Source organism: Colias philodice, chromosome 28, assembly GCF_061535455.1.
Source record: "Colias philodice isolate Cphi_HAF_F1 chromosome 28, ilColPhil1 Martin Lab GWU primary, whole genome shotgun sequence".
Classification (NCBI taxonomy): Eukaryota; Metazoa; Arthropoda; class Insecta; order Lepidoptera; family Pieridae; genus Colias; species Colias philodice.
Window position 1 is genome coordinate 4,519,068 of NC_143113.1, and position 24,297 is coordinate 4,543,364.

The 24,297-nt window shown below is 32.6% G+C and overlaps 1 protein-coding gene and 1 long non-coding RNA gene across 11 annotated transcripts in view; one reads left to right on the forward strand and one right to left on the reverse strand.

Annotated features, from left to right (window-relative positions):
- Positions 1-24,297, forward strand: part of Hr3 (nuclear hormone receptor 3 ROR-beta) — a 126,528-nt gene that overhangs the window by 66,583 nt on the left and 35,648 nt on the right. For 2 of the 10 annotated variants that reach the window (XM_089712208.1, XM_089712209.1), the window contains exon 1: positions 303-522. The exons of 4 other annotated variants lie outside the window; for them this stretch is intronic. The gene's annotated coding sequence lies outside the window, so the exon portion shown is untranslated. Of the gene's footprint in view, positions 1-302; positions 523-24,297 lie in introns of those variants that run through there. 4 more of the 10 variants (XM_089712212.1, XM_089712217.1, XM_089712210.1 and 1 more) reach the window with 3 other exon arrangements.
- On the reverse strand, positions 1,302-3,325 carry LOC149476340 (uncharacterized). Its single transcript, XR_016317889.1, has 3 exons — positions 3,204-3,325; positions 2,409-3,172; positions 1,302-1,535 (listed from the first exon to the last, which is right to left on the reverse strand). It is a non-coding gene; the product is annotated as an uncharacterized LOC149476340 (long non-coding RNA).

Genomic DNA, 24,297 nt, shown 5'->3' on the forward strand with positions numbered 1-24,297 from the left:
TCTGCGTCCCGTTCACACGTACTGTTATGTAATAACGGTTGTTGTTTAGCCGTAACATTTTTCTTTTGGAATCGCAACATTATAATCTGCAATTGCAGATCGAAACGGTGCGATAAAAATAATTAAAACACTGTTATTTTATTGCTTCTAATTACTATTACTTGTTAATGTTAATTATTCGTCTGCGGCTTTATTGTGATTAAACGTCGCTGCATTCAGGATTTTGAAAGAATCTCGTATATAAATAAATGCATGTGCTTAAAACGCACCTCCCGATGCATACAGGCCTATACATATACATGTTAACATAACGTGCCTGAGTGTGGGAGCGTACGGTAGTGTGCCTCGCGCCTGTTCATTTCCTAGTTGTTCCCTCGGTGGCCCGCTTGCAACATCGATGTGAGCGGGTCCTTATGAATTCCGCGCGCAATTCGAAATTTACTTTTTTATTCTTTTTTTTTTTGAGTGATGTGTAAGTGACCAGTTTTGTGTTGTGCTGTGCAAAGAGGTTCTGTGACGGAGGTTTGATATAATTAAAGGTTTACACAACTCGGCTACATTGAAAGTAAAGAATGATGTAACGTTATAACAGTTGCATTGTGTTACGCGTTAATGAAGCTTTCTTCGAGACGAAATTTTAATTAATTTAATTGGTTAATTAGTGGAGATGAGTTTCGTGCGAAATTCTTTCACTATGTTTGCTGTAAAAAACTAAATTCGTTAAGTTAATTGGGCAACGCTTCACATGCAGCGGGCATAATTAAAATTCGGGCTTTTGCGTAAATAACCAATTTAATGCGCGAAAATATAATTAATTGAAACTGTAATTACGTTTTAACGGGAGTTTTAAAGAGTAAATAAATGTTGGTTATAAAAAGTTGTTAAACAATGTTTCTTTTCAAACTGGTGTAAATTTAAAATGAATAATTTTAAAAGTTCGTTCTATAATTACGAAAGTAGTCTTGATTTCGTTCGTGTTTATGTTATGTTTTTAAGAATTTTGTTTAAACAACTGCCATTTAAGTATGTTAATTAAAATTATCTTTCTCTGGTTTCAACAATCTTCTGAACCTATTTTTAAATGATCTGCAAAATATTCTTAGTATGCTGCATTATCGTAATTCAATATGGGGCATAGGCTGAACGAGAAATACGATACAATCTATAATCTAATTATTATTTAAAGCAAACAGTTATTTCTTCAATCTAAAGAACCTGGGATCCAAACAAAATATATGTAAAATACTTTTTTCATCGATAAAAAGGACACGGAAGGCTGATCACCTACTGTCCCTAAAGAAAATCGATCAGTGAAACAGACGTATCATCTGCCCCTTACCCCACTAGGGGACATGGTACTTCACTTTTCGATAACTAGATAACATTTCAAAGAAATTAACAATAAACCTATTTATTACAATCAAAAATCTTCCATATCAACACTTGTATACGAAATTGCTATGTCAAATATGATAAAAGTTTTCAAGAACTATCGACTATAAAAAACACATTTCATAGAAGCAAACCGCTATGTACTACAAGGTGGGCCAAAAGAAGTCATCCGATGTTGTTTGGCTCTCATTTTTTTTCTAAATTAAAAACTTCGATTCTGTTTTTTGATTATGTTTATTTGAACCTTTAAAATTTTATTGGTTAAGTCGAGAAGATGATATCGGCCAAATGGGCGCCGTCACAATTGATTGCCATACGGGCTCGTTTTATGGCATTTCTCATCACTTCAGCGAGAACTTCGGGCGACAAATTCTCGCACTCGTATCTAATGTTGTCCTTGAGGGCTTCCAAGGTCTCAGCCTTGTTCATGTAAACAAAAAAACCCCACAAAAAAGTCTGGAACGGTTAAATCGGGCGATCTTTCGGGCCAGTGCAAATCGCTAAAACGAGAGATGAGGCGACCCGGGAAAGCCGCCCTCAGAATATCGGTTGTGGCTCACGCAGTGTGTGCCGTTGCTCCGTCCTGTTGGAACCACATATTCTCCAGTCCTAATTCGTCCAATTGCGGCAGAAAAAAACTCAGTCAACATGGCTCTATAGCGTGCACCGTGCCCGTAGCATGTTTCCGGCGACAGCGGCGATATTCTCGGCAGAACGGGTGCTCCGGGGCCGGCCACTCTTGGCAACGTCTCGTGTGGTCCCATACTCTTCAAGGTTGGTGGCCAAACGGCGCAGTGTTTGCGCAGTCAGTGTCGGACGGCCGGGGAATCGGCGACGAATTGTTACGCAAAAAAGTTGACACGATTATTCCAAGTTATTGGGTACTGTATCGCTCCATGGCTTGTTCACTTGTATTCTACATCTGTCCAGTACACAAATGTCAAAACAGATTTGACATTGGCGGCCATTTGCAAAAATGAGAGCATCTTCCAATAGGGTGATTTCTTTTGGCCCACCTTGTATATGATATCTCGGTTACTATAAAACAGATAAACAATTTACGAGCGAATCGTTGCGACACATAGTGTGTCACAATTACTTAATGTTTACCCATGGAGTTTTATCTTTTATGAAGTTTAAAATGCGTCAATATTTAAGGTAGCAGGTTCGATTTTTAGAACAAGTAGTATGTTATTTTATCTAACGGTAGTTACAACTATTTTTATCAAATGTTATCACGACTGTATAGTCGTAGTATGGCTGTCGGAGAATTTATATAACTCTCCATAATTAATTATAATTAGGTAGATATGTGAAATAATATTAAATAATGACTCAGTGCGCACACCTTGCGCGGTCGATGGTAGTACCGAGACTATAATATCATCGAGCTACTGACTCAAGGAATATAAACCATAGCATGGCCCGTAAGCCCATACATTTCATATCAATTCAATATCGACATTATGTTGTACACGATAGAGTACATTATAATAGGAAGGTATAGCCACATAACAACTACTCTGTTATGATTCTCTCACACGGAAATTGTAGTTAATAAGTAGTTAATTTATTGAAAAGAGCAAAATGTATTTATCAATGGGAATAATTTTTAGGATTATTAATTACTTATCATAAAAAAGGATCCATGGCAAAAAAGAGCGTCTGTGCGGAGCACATGTGACAGAAGTGAAACTTCTTTGGCTAGATTCAAAGATACCAAAGTCGCCTTACTGCATAACGTGGCAGTATTGCCATGACGGGACCTTGAAATTTTACTCTCAACGCGCCTAAAGAAGTTTTACCATAACTATTCTCTAATCTGTGGTTTTACTTCAAAAATATGAAATAATATTGCAATAGTTACAAATTTTTTACTAATAGTTTGTTTTCACTTACTTCAACGCTTCTCTACAACTAATTAGTATAAAAAACTTTGAATAAAAAACTAACACCCCGAGTTATAGTACTAAATTAGTAATTACTAGTGGGTCAATGAATGACCCATGTTACCGTCACTGTGCTAATTTATGTCAATACCAAAACTATCCAACATTAAAACTAAACAATACGAAAAAATTTAATTTAACAACTGAATACTGAACAAACCTAGCATACAACTAACATTGTTTAAAATAATATAAAAATCCGTCCATTATGAAATAAAAAATTGAAATGAAACGCCAAAAAAATTGAAAAGAATACAAAAAAGGCATTTGAATACAGAATCTTTCAGTTCAAACTAACAATGCATGAATTTCTTTGCGAGTTAGTGAAAAATGGCCCGTTCACAGTGGAAGCGTTTCATTATGCCCATCTCTCTCTATTTACTCAAAAAATACACCACTAGAAAGAGACAAACGATTATTGTTAATACTATAATGGTTGACCTATTTTCTGCCACGTGGCTAGATTGAAAAGCTGCTGTAATTTCCTTTAAATCGTTTCGAGAGTTCTTTTATTACAACTATAATATGGGATTTATATCATTTTAATTTAATAATCGCGAAGTAACTTTTATCTCATTGAGATGATGGATTTCCTCGTATAAAGATTTAAACGACTTGTCATTAGAACTAGTGTTTAGTGCATTTACTGTTTATGACATCAAGTCAGACTATAAAACATTATAGATATTATTATTTTATGGAATAAGGAACTATTTGTGTAATTTGTTTTATAAAAACCTTTTACAATAATAAATAATATACTAGCTATGCACCCCAGCTTCTCTTGTCTTGTCGAAGATTGGTCGTACCAACTCAGAAAGCTTCGTGGACTCATGCACAATATTTTGTTAAACCGTCACAGTATCAAATGCTTTTTACATGACATACAGACATTCATTTATATATATTTAACGGTGCAGTGGAAACCATCTAACTGTAACGATACACATATAGCGATGAAACATACATTCGACAAATCCGCATTGTGATACAGAAACAACGATATGTATTACTAGCTGTGCCGCGCGGTTTTCGGCAATGGTTATACATCAAAATAATATTTTGATTTATAACCATTCTATACTTTAATATTATAAAGCTGAAGAGTTTGTTTGTTTGAACGCGCTAATCTCAGGAACTACTAGTCCGATTTTAAAAATTATTTTGGTGTTAGATAGCCCATTTATCGAGGAAGGCTATAGGCTATACATTATCATGCTAAGACCAACAGAAGCGGAGCAATGCGGGTGAAACCGCGGGGCCCAGCTAGTATTACTGTAAACTTACATCCAAATCCTTCAAGTAGATTTTTCGTAAAAACACACTTTCGCATTAGTAGGTTAGGATTGATATGTGGAGGGAACACTAATTATAAGGTTATTTAAAACACTGGCTTTTTGAAAACACCGTTATTTCCTAAACACTTTGCACTAATTAGAGTACTCTAAAACAATACAACGTTAATCATTCATAATAGAAGTGAAATAGAGAAGTGGGTCGGTTATATCAAGCGCGATGTTACTGCGTTAAAATGTAGCCAATGTTTTACTTTCAAACTTAATTTGAAATACTCTCGAGACTTCTGTTATCCTAGTAACATTTTGAAAATATATTTTCGAAAATACCTCTTTAAATATTGTGCAGTTCGTTGAGTTTAATATGAAGTGCTGATTTTTACTGATTTTTAGTGCATCTAATGCGATCAGTCATACATTTGACTTGAAAATTAAAACTAAATTATATAATTAAAGATGCATCCAGTTATTAGAAAATTAAAAGTTTAAATCTGATGAAATTCCAATGAATTTTAACAGCAGGTGCATTTCACATCTGTTTTGATCGATTTTTTCAAAGGCAAGTAGTTACTTGATTGCTTATTTTATCATTGGTTCTACACTCTTAAAACAACCTTTAAACAGTACTAAATAAGCTTTACGTAACAATAAAAAGATAACACATAAGCTATAAAAATTATTTTGCTCGTGGACTCCGCGGATGAAACCTCGCGGCACAGCCAATTCAAAATATTACTACATAGATATAAAAGAGAGTTTATCTGCAACTTAAAATAGATATAAGCGCCATCTACCCGTAGCAAATATACCTGTGACCTCAAACTTGAATTCCAAATAGGTCAGCATCGAGGTCATACCCTACATTTTGGGCTAGCTCTCGAATGGCCCTAATCTGACCTCTTTGACCTTGGACACAGTTCATGGACGCTCTGAAAATTTTCATGACCTCCCGTCCCAGTTTATTTATCCAGTTATCGATATGGTATTTCCATAGGTCCTTATTTTAGTATGCTTAGGTATACTACCTAATCTTAAAGTCAAAACATTTATTTGATGAACTTGTTTAACAAAATAAAAGAGATTTATCTGTTACTAATGTTAGAAAGAGGGAATATTTCATGATGATAATTAATACTATTAAACCAAGGCTGGTCACATATAATTTGCAAGAAGACAAAAAATAAAGTACAATAATAAATAATAATAGTTTAAATACATACATTCAAGGATATATCACACTTTTTACTATTGTAAAGGAATTAATGCGACTCGATTTATAGTTTAACCTCACTTTTAATCCGAATTAAATATGACTAAAAAGGCAAAATTAAGGTTTATTTTTTAAGTAAATAAGAATCAAAGAAAAATAAACTAAATTTTTAAGCATTTAATATATTTTTCGATAAACCTTTCAACATACGACACGAAATATCTTCTATAATATTATATAATCATTTATTTCCTGTAAAATCGATATTTTATTGTTTCAATCGAATAGCTCTTTTATAAGCAACCGTCATACTTCGTTACAGACCTCTGTGCTTAGAATATTCACGCCTTATCATAAACTTTTCTGAGAAAAGTTTTATGATACCGTTAAATAGTATTAAAAATATTCTGGAATAGTATTCTTCGTAGTATTTTTAATTTTAAAAAGCACTTTTAACAGTTTAGTTATAACAAACAATTCTATAAATCGTTGTTATTAATTTTGATTTACAATACCTTTTTCAGATTAATACGTTAACACTTTATTTCAGTACATAACAAGAATATTATAAAAAAAATAGTATTTCTGACGAAAAAAATTAAAACTGTCACTATCAAATCCTAAAATTATATCAAAGTTTTCAACCAATCATCGCGCCAGGATCCACAAAATGGCCGAGCGTCGTGAAATGTTTAACAAGTCAAACGACAACGTAACTAGACAGTTACATAGCCAGACATTACTTGATATCACCGATTACGCAATACACCCGCTACATGAATCGTAAACGCGATTATTACGATCTATAACTAGTTGGAACACGCTGCTTCGCTCGCTGTGTCTAAAACTTACTTTATATAGTACTAGCGGTCCGCCCCGGCTTCGCCAATGGTACATATTTCGCAATAAAAGGTAGCCTATGTTCTTTCTCGGGGTCTAAAGATTGTCTGTGCCAAATTTCATCAAAATCGGTCCAGTAGTTTATGCGTGAAAACCATACATACATACAAACCTTTCTTCTTTATAATATTAGTATAGATATAGACTAGCTGCGCTCCGCGGTTTCACCCGCAAGGCTCAGCTCCTGTTGGTCTTAGCGTGATTATAAGCCTATAGAATTCCTTGATGAATGGGCTATCTAACACCGAAATGAATTTTCAAATCGGATCAGTAGTTCCCGAGATTAGCGCGTTAAAAAAAAACAAACACACTCTTCAGCTTTATAATATTAGTAGATATAGAAAACTTTCCATTCTATTTGTTACAAAGACAACATCAAAATTCGCTGCGTAGTTTTAAAGATCTACGCATACATAGGAATCGCAGGGATCGACCTTGTTATATACTAATTACTATGTAGTGATTAACTAGCTGCAGCCCGTGGCTTCGCGTGGTAATCTAGACTATAATATATCTCTGTACTAAACATATAAATCCGAATAGCTGTTTTTGGGTAAAAGAGTAACAAATACATTCTTACGAACCTTCGCATCCTATCCTATCCTACTAATATTATAAATGCGAAAGTTTGTGAGGATGTGTATGTGTTTGTTACTCTTTCACGCAAATACTACTGAACCGATTACAATGAAATTTAGCGAACATATAGAGGGTAACTTGGATTAACACATAGGATATGTTTTATCCCGGAAATCCCACGGGAACGAGAACTATGCGGGTTTTTCTATGAAAACGCGGGCGAAGCCGCGGGCGGAATACTAGTCTATAATATTAGTAGTAAAATAGACCGTTGACCAAAATGTTATTCTATCAAAACATCACTAGGAATATAAAAATAGTATCTAGTCTCAGACCTAACGAATATCCATACTTAATATTATAAATGCGAAAGTAACTCTGTCTGTCTGTCTGTTACTCAATCACGCCGTAACTACTGAACCAATTTGCATGAAATTTGGTATAGAGATATTTTGATACCCGAGAAAGGACATAGGATAGGTTTTATCCCGAAAATCCCACGGGAACGGGAACTATGCGGGTTTTTCTTTGACTGCGCGGGCGATGCGGGTGGAAAGCTAGTACATAATAAATTTCATAAAAAATCCGTCAAGCCCAGAGGAATTTGCAAATACTAAGTTGACACTAGATAAAAGCAAAAATAAAATATAGATAGGTACCTACAACGTATAATGCTTTCTTATATATAATGTAGTTTTCTGCTACTAAAATAATATTTGAAATCGGTCCTGTAGTTTTTGAAAAAACTGTTTGATAAAACTAACGTAAAATAGGGCTTCATGCCTACAATGGGGTCAGGTACTTCAGTTTTTTTAACAAATGGTCAACAATTTTCAAAGATTTCTGTATTTATACATAATATTATAAGCTCGCACATAGTAAGTTCATGTAAGATATATCGTAATTCGCAAACATATTCAATCCTTTCAACTATTGTTGATAAATTAAAGATCTATTTATTTAAATTAATAAAAGAACGCGAGGGGTCCTTAAGAACCCCTCGGCCTTGAATAGGGCATTTGAGGCCAGTCTAATATAGAACCAATCTTAACACGGTCAATGTGTCACTATGACTATCTAAACATATGAGTCGTAATTTGCCTGTGAAATATATAAATCTACATATAAATGAAAATAAAACACATAATTTAGAAAATAGAAAAGTAAATCAAACTACAGCTTAAATTTTAAAAGTATATGTCACATAATTATAATAAATTATCGACTTTAAATGAGCGAGCTTTCGGAACCGTCAAATGTGGTGTCGCGCCATCTAGCGTCGACTAGCGGAACCGGGCAGCGGTAAGCTCCGCGCAAGAATTCCAAGAATTCAAACAAAGCGCGCATGCCGGGGGAATTAATGAACTCGGATGGTGTCCCTCACCTGCTTCCCCGCTTCCGCAATTCGCCGGCAGATGGCGCTAAAATTAATTCGCTCAGTAGGACAGTGACCTGAGCATTATGTCAGACGATCAGACCTAATAATAGTACATGATGTATCTACAGTACATTGACTTATTTATTTTTCCGTGTTGAAATAAAACTTTATCGTCGTTTTATTGTGTGTTTAATGTTTAAAATTTGTACTTAGAACACTAATTAATTACGTAATACACTTAAATTATAGATATTTGCGGTTATTTAAAAATAGAAATGAATATTATTTATTTATCAATTGATTTGTTATTTATAACGAAAACCACCATTTAATTATTATTAACATTACAATACACAACATTAATGTATGACATAATATTACATAGTAACATAATATATCATTAGACGTATAAAATAAATAATTTTATATGTACATATACATCTGTAAATAATAATCTAAACCTATATAATCTTTCATTTTCACAATATGACTATAGACTTTGAGCAAAAATACTTACAAAAGAGAATAACAATAGGCCTAGGTAATTTAGGCGTCTAGACTCTCGACCTAAACTAGATAATAAAATGTGGCCCTAAAACATGTCCGTGGTTTGATAGAATAATAGTAAATAATCGAATCTTTTGTTTTAGTTATTTCTTGTTCTTTTGATTTATTTTCAATGCAATATTAAGAATAAGTTCTAATAGAAAAGAGAGAATATTATATGTATAGTGTGTTCTTCACTACATAGTATAAAACAAAGTCGCTTTCTCTGTCCCTATGTCCCTTTGTATGCTTAAATCTTTAAAAATACGAAACGGATTTTGATGCGGTTTTTTTTAATAGATAGAGTGATTCAAGAGGAAGGTTTTAGTATATAATTTATTAGGTTTTAGACAAAGCGGGCGAAGCCGCGGGCGGTAAGCTAGTTTATTATAATGACTGATACATGAATGATGAATACATTTTTGAAATCAGTTAAATATAGAAGTTTTTAATTTAATGTGGAGTTCCAGATGAAAACTAAAAGGTAGTTTTAAAATAATATATTATATCGGTTAATATAAATAAACCGCTTTTTTAATTTTTAATATAATAATAAGTACAGTATGTTTTAGTTTTAACACATTTCCATTTTCAAGTTCCATTACAAAATTTTCGTAAATTAACGAGGCATATTTTTGGCACACGGTAATTGTGTGGTTTTAATATAAAAGCAGAATTGTTAAATTTTAACATTGAGATAATATTACTACGTATGGAGGAGACACCACGAACAAAATCTGTGCGCCATTTTTTTGCTCTAACTAAGTTTTAAAAATTATTATCTCGTTAGGTACTTAACGATGAAAGTTATTCCTTTGCACTTTTCCGTATTATTTGTATTATTTGTGCAATATCGTAACACACACGAAGGCATGTTTGATGCGTTTCACTTTAAAACCATTAAAAAATACCGCTCAACATACGTCACATGACGTATGTTGAGTGGAACATAAGTGATGTAGGCGGTGTCGTCTCCATATTAATATTATCTCAATGAATTTTAATGATATTTTCGTGTAAACGAAGAGGTTTATAAAATAATTAACTGTAAATAGCGTAAACTAAAAAAAAATCATGATTCTTAAGTTGGTGGGTACATAATATATAAAATCACTTCGGAAACAAAAAATAAGGAAGTTTGTAATTAAACCAAGTATTTATTTATTGCTGAGCAAAGTCAGGTTGAATGACTAGTATTACACATGTTGTTAAAACAATGAATCAATTTAAATTTAAATATAATTTCAATCAATCATTGATATCAATTTAAAATATCATTAGAGTTAAATTTGCATAGAAAAATTATTGAGAAATATATCTTGATTTCTAATCGCATGGATCTATCGATCATTGTATGACAAATCGTTGTTTGTAATTGATCTTGGATTAATTTTGAAATGAGTTGACTGACTTTGAAAAAGTGACATATGCGTATATATTATTAATTATAATCTATATACTTAATACATATTATAAAGCTAAAGAGTTTGTTTGTTTGAACGCGGTAATCGCAGGAACTACTGGTCCGATTTGAAAAATTCTTTCGGTGTTTATAGATAGCCCATTTATCGAGGAAGACTATAGGCTATATATCATCACGCTAAGACCAACAGGAGTGGAGCAATGCGGGTAAAACCGCGGGGCACAGCTACAATAATAATGATGCATTTTTAATACAAGAAATGTATTTTTTCTGAAAATTATCGTAATGAACGTAGTTTATTATTAAATTATTCTAATTATTGTATTATTCCATTTAGGTATAGAAATGAAATATTAAAGCTAGTTATAAAGTTCATTTCTTAAATATCTAATTATTGAGTATTTTTTTAATATATTTGTCTATTCCACTTAGGTATTGAAAATTGAAATGTTATATAAAAAAATAATATAAAATTTATTCGTTATAATAGTATTGTTTGTTTAACAAACGATTACTCATAAGTCATAATGGTCACGCAAACATACCTCATGGGCGTAACTAGTATAAATTTACATGAACATGTAACAATGATTAAAACACGATTTAACTCATTTGAATACAAAAGAAAGTATTCAATTACAGAGACAACAATTAAGTATTGAATTCGATAAAATTACAATACGAAAATGTATCGGCTGTAAGTGCGGTTAAGATTTCTGGGGTCAATACTCTGAGTTTGGCAACCGCTGAACTTTGGTACGGTCCGCTTGATAATAGATGGCGCTGATTTAAAAAAAATGTTTAAAAATATAAGGAACCTTTTTGGTATATGATAAAAAATGAAATGTTACGTATACTAGTAGTAATGTTTATCATTAAATAGTACTTACGTTTATTAGTACAAACAAATTAGTTATGTATTTACAATAAAGATAATATTAAAAATAAACAAGCGTGGTCTTTGACCGTAGTAATGACCTTTTGGTGTTTCTATTTAATACGAGATGGCGGTAATTTTATATCTATTTTTTATATTATAAATAATAAGTATTATAAATGAGTTAAATATCTACTATCTTGAATACGTATTGAAACAAAAAAATATTTTAAGTACCATTTTGGTCTAATAATAGTATTTCATTTGTTTAAACCTTCGTTATTTTGTCCCATTTTAAAGTACTTAAAAAAATATTACTCAGTTATTAAGATGTATTTCCATGCTTTTTGTATAGAAATTAAACTTTTAAAAATTAGTTCAATGCTACCAACCAATAGATGGCGCTATCAAAAAAAGGTTCATGTCTAAGTACCGCACAGATCGTTGCTCCTTCCCTCGGTTATTGGTCTCAGATGATTATCAAGTGTTTTGACACAAAAAACGTAAACCGAAAGTGTCAGGTCTAATTTTTCGTTATAAGACGCATTAGCCCTGACTCACACATCCTTGTGTCGAGATGAATTGATTTTTACTGGTATTTTATGTTCTTAAATTGTATGAGAGATAATTAGATGAATAAAAATTGAACATTTTGGGATAATTTTAACTTCGTTGTAGGATTTACTTATCTTGATTTTGGGAGAGGGAAAAACAAAATTCGTATTTCGTAATTTTTGAAGACGTTACGTATTTTTATTCCTAATTCGTTTTTAATAATTATGACTTTTTGCGTTTTTCTTTTATATAAATATGAATAAATCTAATCTATAGATATACATTTTTATGACGCTATTGACGCGATTGATATAAATGAAACATTATTAAGTATTTAATACTTTTAATAAGCGTGGAAACTATCTTACGTATTTCAAAAGATTTTCCTCAAAAAATTAAATGAATTGATGTATTGAAAATATTAATAAATTTTCTATATATTATTTATTACAAATATTTTCTCACTTAATAGGTTCATTAAATATTAGTATTTGATACCAATACTAAATAAAATTGATTGAACGTTAGTCACAGTTCGTTGACCTTTAATTATTGTGAAACGATTATTACACAGAATTTTGTTTAAGGAAAAATTTGTTTGTCATCATTTTGTTCAATCATACCACCTTGCTTTTTGTATCGATAAACCAGCTATTATATTTAAAATATATCTATACTAATATTATAAAGCTGAAGAGTTTGTTTGTTTGAACGCGCTAATATCAGAAACTTTTGGTCCGATTTGAAAAATTTTTTCAGTGTTAGATAGCCCATTTATCGAGGAAGGCTATATGCTATATATTATCTCGCAAAGACCGACAGGAGCGGAGCAATGCGAGTGAAACCGCACGGCACAGCTAGTAATATTATAAAGCTGAAAAGTTTGTTTGTTTAAACCGGCTAATCTCAGGAAGTACTGGTCCGATTTGAAAAATTCTTTCGGTGTTAGATAGCCCATTCATCGATTAAGGCTATATGCCATATCATCTAGCAAAGACCGACAGGAGCGGAGCAATGCGGGTAAAACCGCGGAGCACAGCTAGTGTTTGATATAAATGTAATGTAATGTTGCCATGCGTCTTTTATTTTACAAAATATCAACCTACTTCTATGTGAATAGCTCACAAATGAAGTATTTTAAATGAATTCAGAATTGTAAATAGAAGCTGATTTTCTTTCAGAACCGTAAATAATTTTTTCGCATTTGCGTAAAATATTTTTGATCACGAAATAATTCCCATGTGCTTTTGGCTTTTGGGTTTCTGTTCGTATCAAAATCGGTCAAGCAATTAGGGAATACGGAAGTATAATGAAATTTTTATGTAAAATTAGGATAAATCTGTATGTTTATAACAAATTGTATTTGTTTTTTGTTTCGTTTTTCGTATAAATTAGAATCTGCTATATATTATGAACTAGCGGTCCGCCCCGGCTTCGCCCGTGGTACATATATCGCAATAAAAGGTAGCCTATGTTCTTTCTCAGGGTCTAAAGATTGTCTGTGCCAAATTTCATCAAAATCGGTTGAGAGGTTTAAGCGGGAAAGCGTAACAGACAGACAGATAGACAGACAGAGTTACTTTCGCATTTATAAGATTAGTAGGGATCAATGAGGCATCTATATCTTTGCATATGTTTTAAGTTGAAGTTATGAACATTATTAATTGATGTATTATTAATTATTATTTATTATAATTACTACATATTTGGACGTGCAAAACATTACTGTCATTTTCGGTGTCAGTCCATGAATAGACAATGAAAAATACTTTGCGTTATCTATGAATTGCTTTACGTCACGTGGTAATCTGTCTCGCTTGCACGCACAAAAAATGCGATAATTGCCTCTCACTCTTACTATAAATAAAACGCCGGCCGGCAGCCGGTTCAATGACCTCCGAAATTTCTTGAGGTCAACGAACGACCGCGTAAGTTCATTGTACGAGTCGATTCATGTTTGACGGATATTCCTCTAGTATTCTTATATATTTAATGTAGGGAAAAACATATTTTTTGGAAATTTTTTAGTTGTACAATAACATGAAATCTGTGAAATAAATATATTTCAAGGAATTCGCAGAATTTTGTTGTTATTTCAAGAAATAACTATAATAATCGTGCTGTAGAGTTCCCATCAAACTAACTTCGAAATTTATTTTCCTTTTAAAACTATATTTTAGCATATTCTAGGAAAACTATATTTTATAATAACATTAAGTAAACCCTTATTATTAAAACACAAATATATAATCACGCAAAATATCCATCAACTAAAGTATACAAATTCATTACAATTATATGTATAACTAGATTTCCGCCCGCGGCTTCGCCCGCGTTTTCAAAGGAAAACCCGCATAGTTCCCGTTCCCGGGGGATTTCCGGGATAAAACCTATCCTATGTGTTAATCCAAGTTACCCTCTATATGTGTGCTAAATTTCATTGTAATCGGTTCAGTAGTTTTTACGTGAAAGAGTAACAAACATCCATACATCCATACAAACTTTCGCCTTTATAATAGTATTAAGATATTAAAGCTATACAGTGTAGTAATATAGTTTTTCCATTTTCCAGTAAAAACCTTTAGCAAAAATACTACGAAATTACAATAAATAAGACACTTAATAAAATATTTAAAACAGAAGTTTCCAAAAACTTTAACAAAAATACTACGAAATTCGAATAAAAAAAGCCAATTAATATAATACATTAAATACGAAGAAGGCTCTATCGATAGAGATATAGGTAAACCAGAATCTGATGGCAAATTGGGAAATCAAAATTTTGAGTGTGCAACCCTAGGGAAAATGGACTGAACGATCTTGATACTGCTTATTTTTTATTTTGTCCTCAACATCATTAGTCACATTACATAAGTGAACAATACTGTACTTAATAATGAGATATCCACTTAATATTATGAAGGCACATACTTATATGTATAATATACATATTACTTTTATCTATGTAATACATATATTATTATTTACACATACCTATATTTGTATATTCATTATCATTATGCCATGTAAAAATATGGATGTAATGATAATGCAGATCAAAACTAGATTGCTAATAATTGTTTATAAAATAAAATAAAAATAAAATGAAACTATGTTTATTTTCGTAAGTATTAAAGATACACACATTATAAAATTGACTTGGACAGCTTGGACTTGACGAATAGCCGTATTGGAAACTCCTGTAATAAGTTTTCATAAAATTATATTGTAATCAACAAACAATATTATAGTTACCTACTTATAATATTTTTTATTTTAAGTATCAAAACGGGTAAGTCCAATTTACCAATAAAATATTCAAAATTGAAAATTGTGATGTGTTTGACCCTTCTTCATCGAATGTTTTTCTATACACATTATAAACAACACCTCTTGCTTGTGATCGCAGCGGCTTTTTCGACATTTTCGAAGATTTTTTAGACAAAATCCTAAAAATTATTCATCAATTGCAAAGAAGACAAATAATTTGACAACCAATTTGATAGTTGTCAAATAAAATTGCCATATGAAAATCTTTTATTTTGTAAATATAAATATGCCATCAGATTCTGGTAGACCTATAATATCGAACAAACTCAAAAGTAAAGTAACTCATAGGATTTTATTTAAGGAAGTAATTGTTTCTATAATTAACTAGCGGTCCGCCCCGGCTTCGCCCGTGGTACATGTTTACGTTTTCTCTACATAAGAACCATCTTCGTACTTCAAGGAATATAATAAAAAAAGAATTATCGAAATCGGTTCAGCCGTTCTCGAGTTATGCGCTTACCAACACATTTTGCGATTCATTTTTATATATAAGATAATAAGTTGGTATTAATTATATGACATAAATTTTAATTTAAACATAATATGTCATATAACTTTTAATTTATAGCAAGTGGAAAAGCTGTATAAAATTAATGTAAAAAAATAATATTTATTTGACTTCTGAATGGTTATAGATATTCTCTATCCTATAATCTATCCTTCCCTTTGCTTTCTTTCATTAAAACAATATAAATTAGCCCATATTTTTTCTCCTATTGCATCTATCTCTGAAACAAATTTTATCAATAACTAGCGGTCCGCCCCGGCTTCGCCCGTGGTACATAATATTTACGTTTTCTCTACATAAGAACCATCCTCGTACTTCAAGGAATATAATAAAAAAAGAATTATCGAAATCGGTTCAGCCGTTCTCGAGTTATGCGCTTACCAACACATTTTGCGATTCATTTTTATATATAAGAATAATTAATCACCAATTTAGATATGAAATTCCAATACAATATAATACATTGTTAAAAGTAGCCAAAACCGCGAGTTCAAACTAGCCAAAATTCCCTTTCAAAGGTGAGTGACACATCAGCGAAGTCTCGTAACTAGGGTGAACATAATATTTGACGAATCATCAAGTTCATTCAACTATATTGGTGAACATTTTTACAAGTATTTTTGTATTGAAAAATAATTATCATGGTCACTTCTGTATCTTATCAAAAAATAGTTAGTAGGTATAAGATATTATCAGACTTTAAATTACACAAAATATCAAGCCATTCCGGGGGTTGTTACAGACATACAAAAAATAAAAATCCTTACTTAGCATACAATATTAAATTATAATACAACTAGCGGTCCGCCCCGGCTTCGCCCGTGGTAAATGTTTACGTTTTCTCTACATAAGAACCATCCTCGTACTTCTAGGAATATAATAAAAAAAGAATTATCGAAATCGGTTCAGCCGTTCTCGAGTTATGCGCTTACCAACACATTTTGCGATTCATTTTTATATATAAGATTATTCCAATCATAAACTATCAACGTATTAAAAAACAGCCAAATCGTTCTACTAATTTTTGATATAGCAACAAACATCTTTTATCCCAAACCTACATACCATAGATAATTATAGTAGTTATTGAATATAGGATTATATAAATACTACTTAGACCCGCAGTTTTGTCTGAAACTATGTTAAAAAGTATATGCTTTAATCTATCTCTATACCAAATTTCATATACGATCCTGTTTATGAGTTACAGATGAACGAACATCCACACAAACTTTCCCATATATATCTATACTAGCTTTCCGCCCGCGGCTTCGCCCGCATTTTCAAAGAAAAACCCGTTCCCGTAGGATTTCCGGGATAAAACCTATCCTATGTCCTTTCTCGGGTATCAAAATATCTAATAAAATATAAATTGGTTCAGTGGGTAGTTAAGGCGTGATTGAGTAACAGACAGACAGACAGAGTTACTTTCGCATTTATAATATTAGTATGTATATATCTATATGATATTTTAAATAAAATACAGTACTTGTAAGAATATTTAAAATTGCATTATAGTTGTTCACAGCTCAATATATACTGGTCAATTTTTATTTTGGCGCAGTCAACTCGCTTGCGGTCGGTGAACCCATGCGTTGTAATTTTTGAACGAACGAATTTATGAATCGAGATACATATATTTATAGGAAATAATTGTATTTTTAGATAATTAAATATAGTTTGGGTTCATTCGTAAATAATATTAATTATTACATTAAGGGCTAATTTTTTAATCCTTGGATAAAACTTATTCGTCGAATAATGTATAAAACTACCATTTTAAAAACGTATTCTAATTGCCCGTATTTGACAGTTTACGTGACATTTTAATATTATCGTGTAATACTTTATTGGACGGATAAGTTTTACCCAAGCATTGAAAAATCGGCCCTTACATAAAATACGGATCGAAAAGAAAGTAAATCTAATTTGGAGCGAACTAAGTTCTTGAAATACTAAAGCACGTTAAATTCTTCCTTTATTACAAAGCTGTATCATAAAATAACAACACTTTTAAGATTATATAACTATTTCAAAGATGGTAATATATAAGCTACTAGCTTTCCGCCCCGGCTTCGCCCGTGGTACATATGAAAAATAGATGTTGGCCGATTCTCAGACTTACCCGATATGCACAGAAAATTTCATGAGAATCGGTCCACCCGTTTCTGAGGAGTAGGTATGCAGATTAACATTGTGACACGAGAATTTTATATATAAGAAACTAGCGGTCCGCCCCGGCTTCGCCCGTGGTACATGTTTACGTTTTCTCTACATAAAAACCATCCTCGTACTTCAAGGAATATAATAAAAAAAGAATTATCGAAATCGGTTCAGCCGTTCTCGAGTTATGCGCTTACCAACACATTTTGCGATTCATTTTTATATATAAGATATAATATTTCTGGGGCATCCTAGGTATTAAAAAAAGTAAAAATTTCAAAGTATATTCACATATTTATTTACCCTTGATGTTGTTTGCTTTATAAATTTGATACTAGCCAATACACGTAACCTCGTCTGCTATCAAAATAACATTTTTGTAACATCTTCCTTGCTGCTCCGCTTCTATTGGTTTTAGCATGATGTTGTATAGCCCATAAATGGACTATACCAACATAAAAATAATTTTTTATTCGAATTGTTAGCGTCTAAAATAAGCTCGTTGAAACAAACGACTTTACAGTTGTATGTATGATTAAAACTACGCACCCTATTTTGTTACCATTTTTTTTATAAATATATTAAAGAGGAAGGAATGTATATACTAGCTTTCTGCCCGCAGCTTCACCTGCTTTGTCTAAAAACTAATAAATTATAATATACTAAAACCTTCCTCTTGAATCACTCTATATGTATAAAAAACCGCATCAAAGGTTTCAGCACACATAGGGACATAGGGACAAAGAAAGCGACTTTGTTTTATACTATGTTGGCATGCACATGCAAAGCCGGGGCGTATCGATAGTGATAAATTACAAGTCTAGTACCAAAAAAACACGTATCAACCAAACGTTGTCGAATGCGGTCGTTGACTGGTCGACGACCGGAGTACTGACCTATAGAAGATACGTCATGCGAATTTAACGGGTGTAAATCGCGATTTTTTTTGTGTGTAAGGTATGGGGAATGTGTGCAGAAATGGCTGGTGAGATGTGGATGGAATTTGGTGTAGGGATAGATTATAGTCTGGAGCGAATAGGCTTTTTGTAAAATGTCAGTATTTTTAATTGTGTCTATTACTAGCTGTGCTCTGTGGTTTTACCCGCATTGCTCCGCTCCTGTTGATCATAGCGTGATGATATATAGCCTATAGCCTTCCTCGATAAATGGGCTATCTAACACCGAAAGAATTTTTCAAATCAGACCAGTAGTTCCTGAGATTAGCGCGTTCCAACTTCCAACAAATAAACAAACAAACTCTTCAGCTTTATAATATTAGCATAGCACATACTTGTTTTCTCATTTCTGTATATGTATGTATGTTTATTATTATATATTTATTTGGCATAATATTTATTTTATATATATATATATATATGTATATGTTTGTTTTTATTCACTTCTTTGGCACTGTTCCCTTAATTTACAATCTCGTACAGTTTAAAAGTTTCCATACTAATTTACTTGAATGACGTCACTTACCATATACACTCATGATCTCAGTAATATGGTCGATGAACTATTACCAAAATATTGTGAATATTTCAGTCTCGGCCTTGAGTGAGCTGTCACGCGTGACGTCACGTCAGCGTGACAAGTCCAGACTAGTTAGGAGTACAGATGTAAATGATATAAATGTTTATTAATTTTATAAAAATGTTTAGTGACCCTTTGCTAAGATATTAAACTTATTAAATCCTACTTACCTATCTTATTATCACATACTAGCTGTGCCCTGCAGTTTTACCCGCATTGCTCCGCTCGTGTTGGTCTTAGCATGATGATAGCCTTTTCGATAAATGGACTATCTAACAGTGAGAGAATTTTTTTAAATCAGACCAGTTGTTCCTGAGATCTATAATTATTGCGTGACAGACATTTCATTCCCTTTAAGTTCGCAACAAGTACCTACATTATATCTATCAGATATCTAAATCAAAGTCGATACATTCGTTTAGGGAACAAAATGAACAGACATACACACACATGTTCGATATCTATATATAATAAATACAGATTAATTACACACATACACAATAATAATCCCTACTCAATAAATAAATCAAATTCAATTATTTTCCGTATATTTACTCATAGATACCCGGAACAATAGAAAAAGGAAGTAAAATTCATTGCTCCCGTCACAAAATCGCTTGAATATTTGCAAAGGTCAAAATTCGACCTCAAGGTCATTCCCTTCTGGGGGTTGACGAATTGTATGAAACATCCTGAATGAAACAAGGGTTCTGTGTATTTAAATGTAGAATAAGTTAATCTTAGTAAGATAGAGGAAGTATTTTTGTGTAGGATATTGAATTTATCAATGAAGGCTCTATCGAATCTAAACGATTTTGAAAATTAAAAAAGACGGGTTGCACTCCGGTAGTGCCGGCAGAAGTGAAAACTTGATTATTAACGTTGAGCATGTTTGTTATTTTGGAATGGTATCCGTCTTACGCTTTTTCGATCAGGTCACGTGTCCTGACGCGAGTTTAAGATTTTATACCCATTACAGAAAAAGTGCACAACGCCGCTAAAGAAGTTTTCACTTCAATAAATTAGGCCCATAAACCATATGTATTTATACATATTGGTTTCTTCTAGCTATATATTTTTACTATTTTATCAAGGTTTTTATAGGTAAGTAAGGTGTAAAGAACGAAGAATGAAGTTTTTGCAAAAGTTAATTTGATATTGTAATTTGTAATTTGTAACGAACATATTTCCCTATAGAGTTTGGTAGATACGCTATGCTTTTAAGTGTATGCATAAACATATTTACAAATTTTCCTAACTACTGTTTCCTTGTTTAAGCTGCACAATTTTCAAATTTTACTTATAGTATTTGATATGCCATCATCTTTAAAAACACCATCAATATGTTTTTTTTATAAAACCTCCTTCAACCAACCTCCTTGGCTGGAAAAAAACACACCTACATGTAAAACAATTAGTCACCTGCGCGCATTGCGCATGTAGTGTGCTGTGCGCCTGTGTGCGTGCGTTCAGCGAACCCGCTACAGTGGGGCAGCCGTTGACCCACCACGTGGGCTTCGCGCGCTTATCGCTTCCCGGTGCCATTTTCGTTTCATAACTCCCGCGCTTTTGCGTTTACTTTTTTCTCTTTTGCTTTTTTTTCGGAGTGCGGGAGTTCGCTTTGGCGAGTTTTTGTGTTTTTTTTTCGGAATAGCGCGTCAAGTTTGACGTTTGTGGATGCTTGAAGTTTTTTTTTTGGTTACGTGGTTAGGGTTGGGAACTTGTAAGACTTTGTTTATGCTAAAATTTTGTATATTTTTTATGGATATTGGTTTACAATATTTTCAGTAATACTTATTATGTAGATGATAAATATTCTGAAGATATTTAAAAACACGAAAAAGCAAGGCCAAATACATTTTAGCTAATTAGATCTTTTTACCTAGTATTTGTTAAAAAATAAATTCGACACTTACAAATACATTTATATTTATATCGTATTTTTTTATTTAATTTCATTTTATATCTTGATTTGAAACAATATGACTACGTGACGACAGTAACGTCACGCAAATACGCAAACGTTAAAGTTTCTTGTAATAAAGGTTGTTAACTTCAAAAATGTAATTATATTTACCATGTTGTTGCCCTTAACGTACGTGTTTATGATTAAGTCTTTTAATTATTATTTTACATAGATACTAATGTTTCATTTGATTATCTAATAAGTTTTTTCTACTTTATTAGAATATGTTGACGAGTTTTTGCGCCTTTTTCATACAAATATATCAATAAAAATCTACGTTATTCACGTTTCTTATAGCAGCTAAACCTTACTTACTAGTATAGTAGGTGTTATATTATCTGTGGTTTAACCAAATAGAATCCTTGGAAAATTCCTTTTTATTAAGCTATTGCATAGCTTCTATCGCGGGCCTTGAGCGCGGGGACCGAATCGAGAAATTCCGTAACGAAAAAACCTCACACTCCCCACTCCGACGGACACGGAGGTGTGGCTTGAAGGCATGCTATGCAATAGCTTTACCGCGGCAGTCCCCGAGTGCCACACGTCTTTTTTCTTTACTAAAGGATTTGATTACAGACTGCATTTACTATTTAGTATTTACCTATAAAAGGGACATTAAATAGATTTATATTATTATCTGGTCAAAACTGTATCATTATATATATTTATCATTATTCATTATTTTGTTGAGAAAGAAAGGAAGAAACATTTACTTATTACAAACCAAACGAGAAACCTCCTCGTCAGTTTTTGAAATAAATATATCCTTATCAAAGAACGAATCAAAATTTCTCCCTACCATTTAATATTATCAACAACATGGCAACATATTTTACAATCAACACAGCTAACCTAACAAGGCAATACCTTTGCAAAGGCAAACAAAGAATATTCTGTAACAATTTCTTTCTTGTAGGTACAGTAACTCGCTATCATACTAACGCATTCAAGCCTTACGCATTGCCAAAAAAACTGCACGATAACTTAAATTTTTTTAATGATAACTCAAAATCGATAAAGATTATATCTTATCATACTGAACCTAACATAAGTCATATATTTTAGGCATTTGTCATAACCCTTTAAGTTTAAAAAAAGTTTATGGCGATACCTTTAAAAACATTGATGATAAACATATTGCACCTAACGTGAAATAAGTTATACCATATAAGTAACATTAAGTAATCTTATATATAAAAATGAATCGCAAAATGTGTTGGTAAGCGCATAACTCGAGAACGGCTGAACCGATTTCGATAATTATTTTTTTATTATATTCCTTGAAGTACGAGGATGGTTCTTACGTAGAGAAAACGTAAATATGTACCACGGGCGAAGCCGGGGCGGACTGCTAGTAAGTTATATAAAATACACTCTTATTCGGTATCTGTTCTGCTAGTATCTACTATATTTACATCAAATATTAATGCTATTGGAGCCACTGTTTAAATTCAATACCGGAATCATCCATAAATACATAAAAATTGTTAATGGTCAAGTTAAATACACATAAATATTTGTATGCCAGTTCGTTGGCGAATTGTGCGGACGTAATTCTCATAATTCTCATTAAATAATTTAACAATAATCGATGTCATTATAATCCCCTATACCTACTCATCCCGTATGACACCTAACCAAGCCTTAGCCTCCAAAATTAAAAAAGTACACCTCTAGATAATCTGTGCAACAGAAAAAAGGGCGCGCGAAACGTCAATGTGACGGAAACGTGTGACAACGAAATAAATCGCCGATCGATATCGTTATCTTGAGGACATCGAACCCCGAAATGGTTCGTTGGCATAGTAAGTTACCGACCAGTGGTAGATGCGCTATGGGGCGATATTTTCATCACTATATTATATGTATAAACCAAACTCGCTTTCTCTGTCCCTATGTCCCCTTGCTTAAATCTTCAAAACTACGCAACGGATTTTGATGCGTTTTTTTAATAGATAGAGTGATTCAAGAGGAAGCATGGGCGTAGCTAGCCATGGGCTCAGGGTGGGGCAATCATATAAAATAATATGTAACTAGAATCACCGACCCGAGGTCTTATCCCGGTTAAATTTTAGGGTTCCAAACCTCAAAAGGAAAAAACGGAACCCTTATAGGATCACTTTGTTGCCCGTCTGTCTGCCTGTTTATCTTTAAACTTTTTTCTCAGGAACGCGTAGAGATATGAAGCTGAAATTAATATTAAATACTAATGTCTACCGTCCCTTGAAGCTGTGAAAAAATCAAACTTATAATTTATAAACCAAAGCAATCAAAAGATACAGCCGTTTATGCTGTAAAATTTCGCAAATTGCGGCTTTCGCAAGGGAATCATAACCTACCTACAGGGTACTTTCTGTGAACACAGAATCTTGAAATTTGGTAAGAAGCAACATCTTATATGACAGATAGAAGAATAATAATTGTGGAAAGTATAAATTTTCTGTAACAACATATAAACAGGCTCATACGCAACCATCGGTGCGCAAGTTCAACTCGCGGTTTTTATTTCATAAAAAATGGTCAGAAGGGTCTGATGGGTGTTGTAGGGACAACACCCGGCCTTGTATCAAGAAATAAGTTAACAGTTGTGTCTTCTAGATACTACATGGATGTAGTTAATAGTAGACACAACCAAAAAACCGGCCAAGTGAGAATCGAACTCACGCACCGAGGGTTCTATACAAACACGT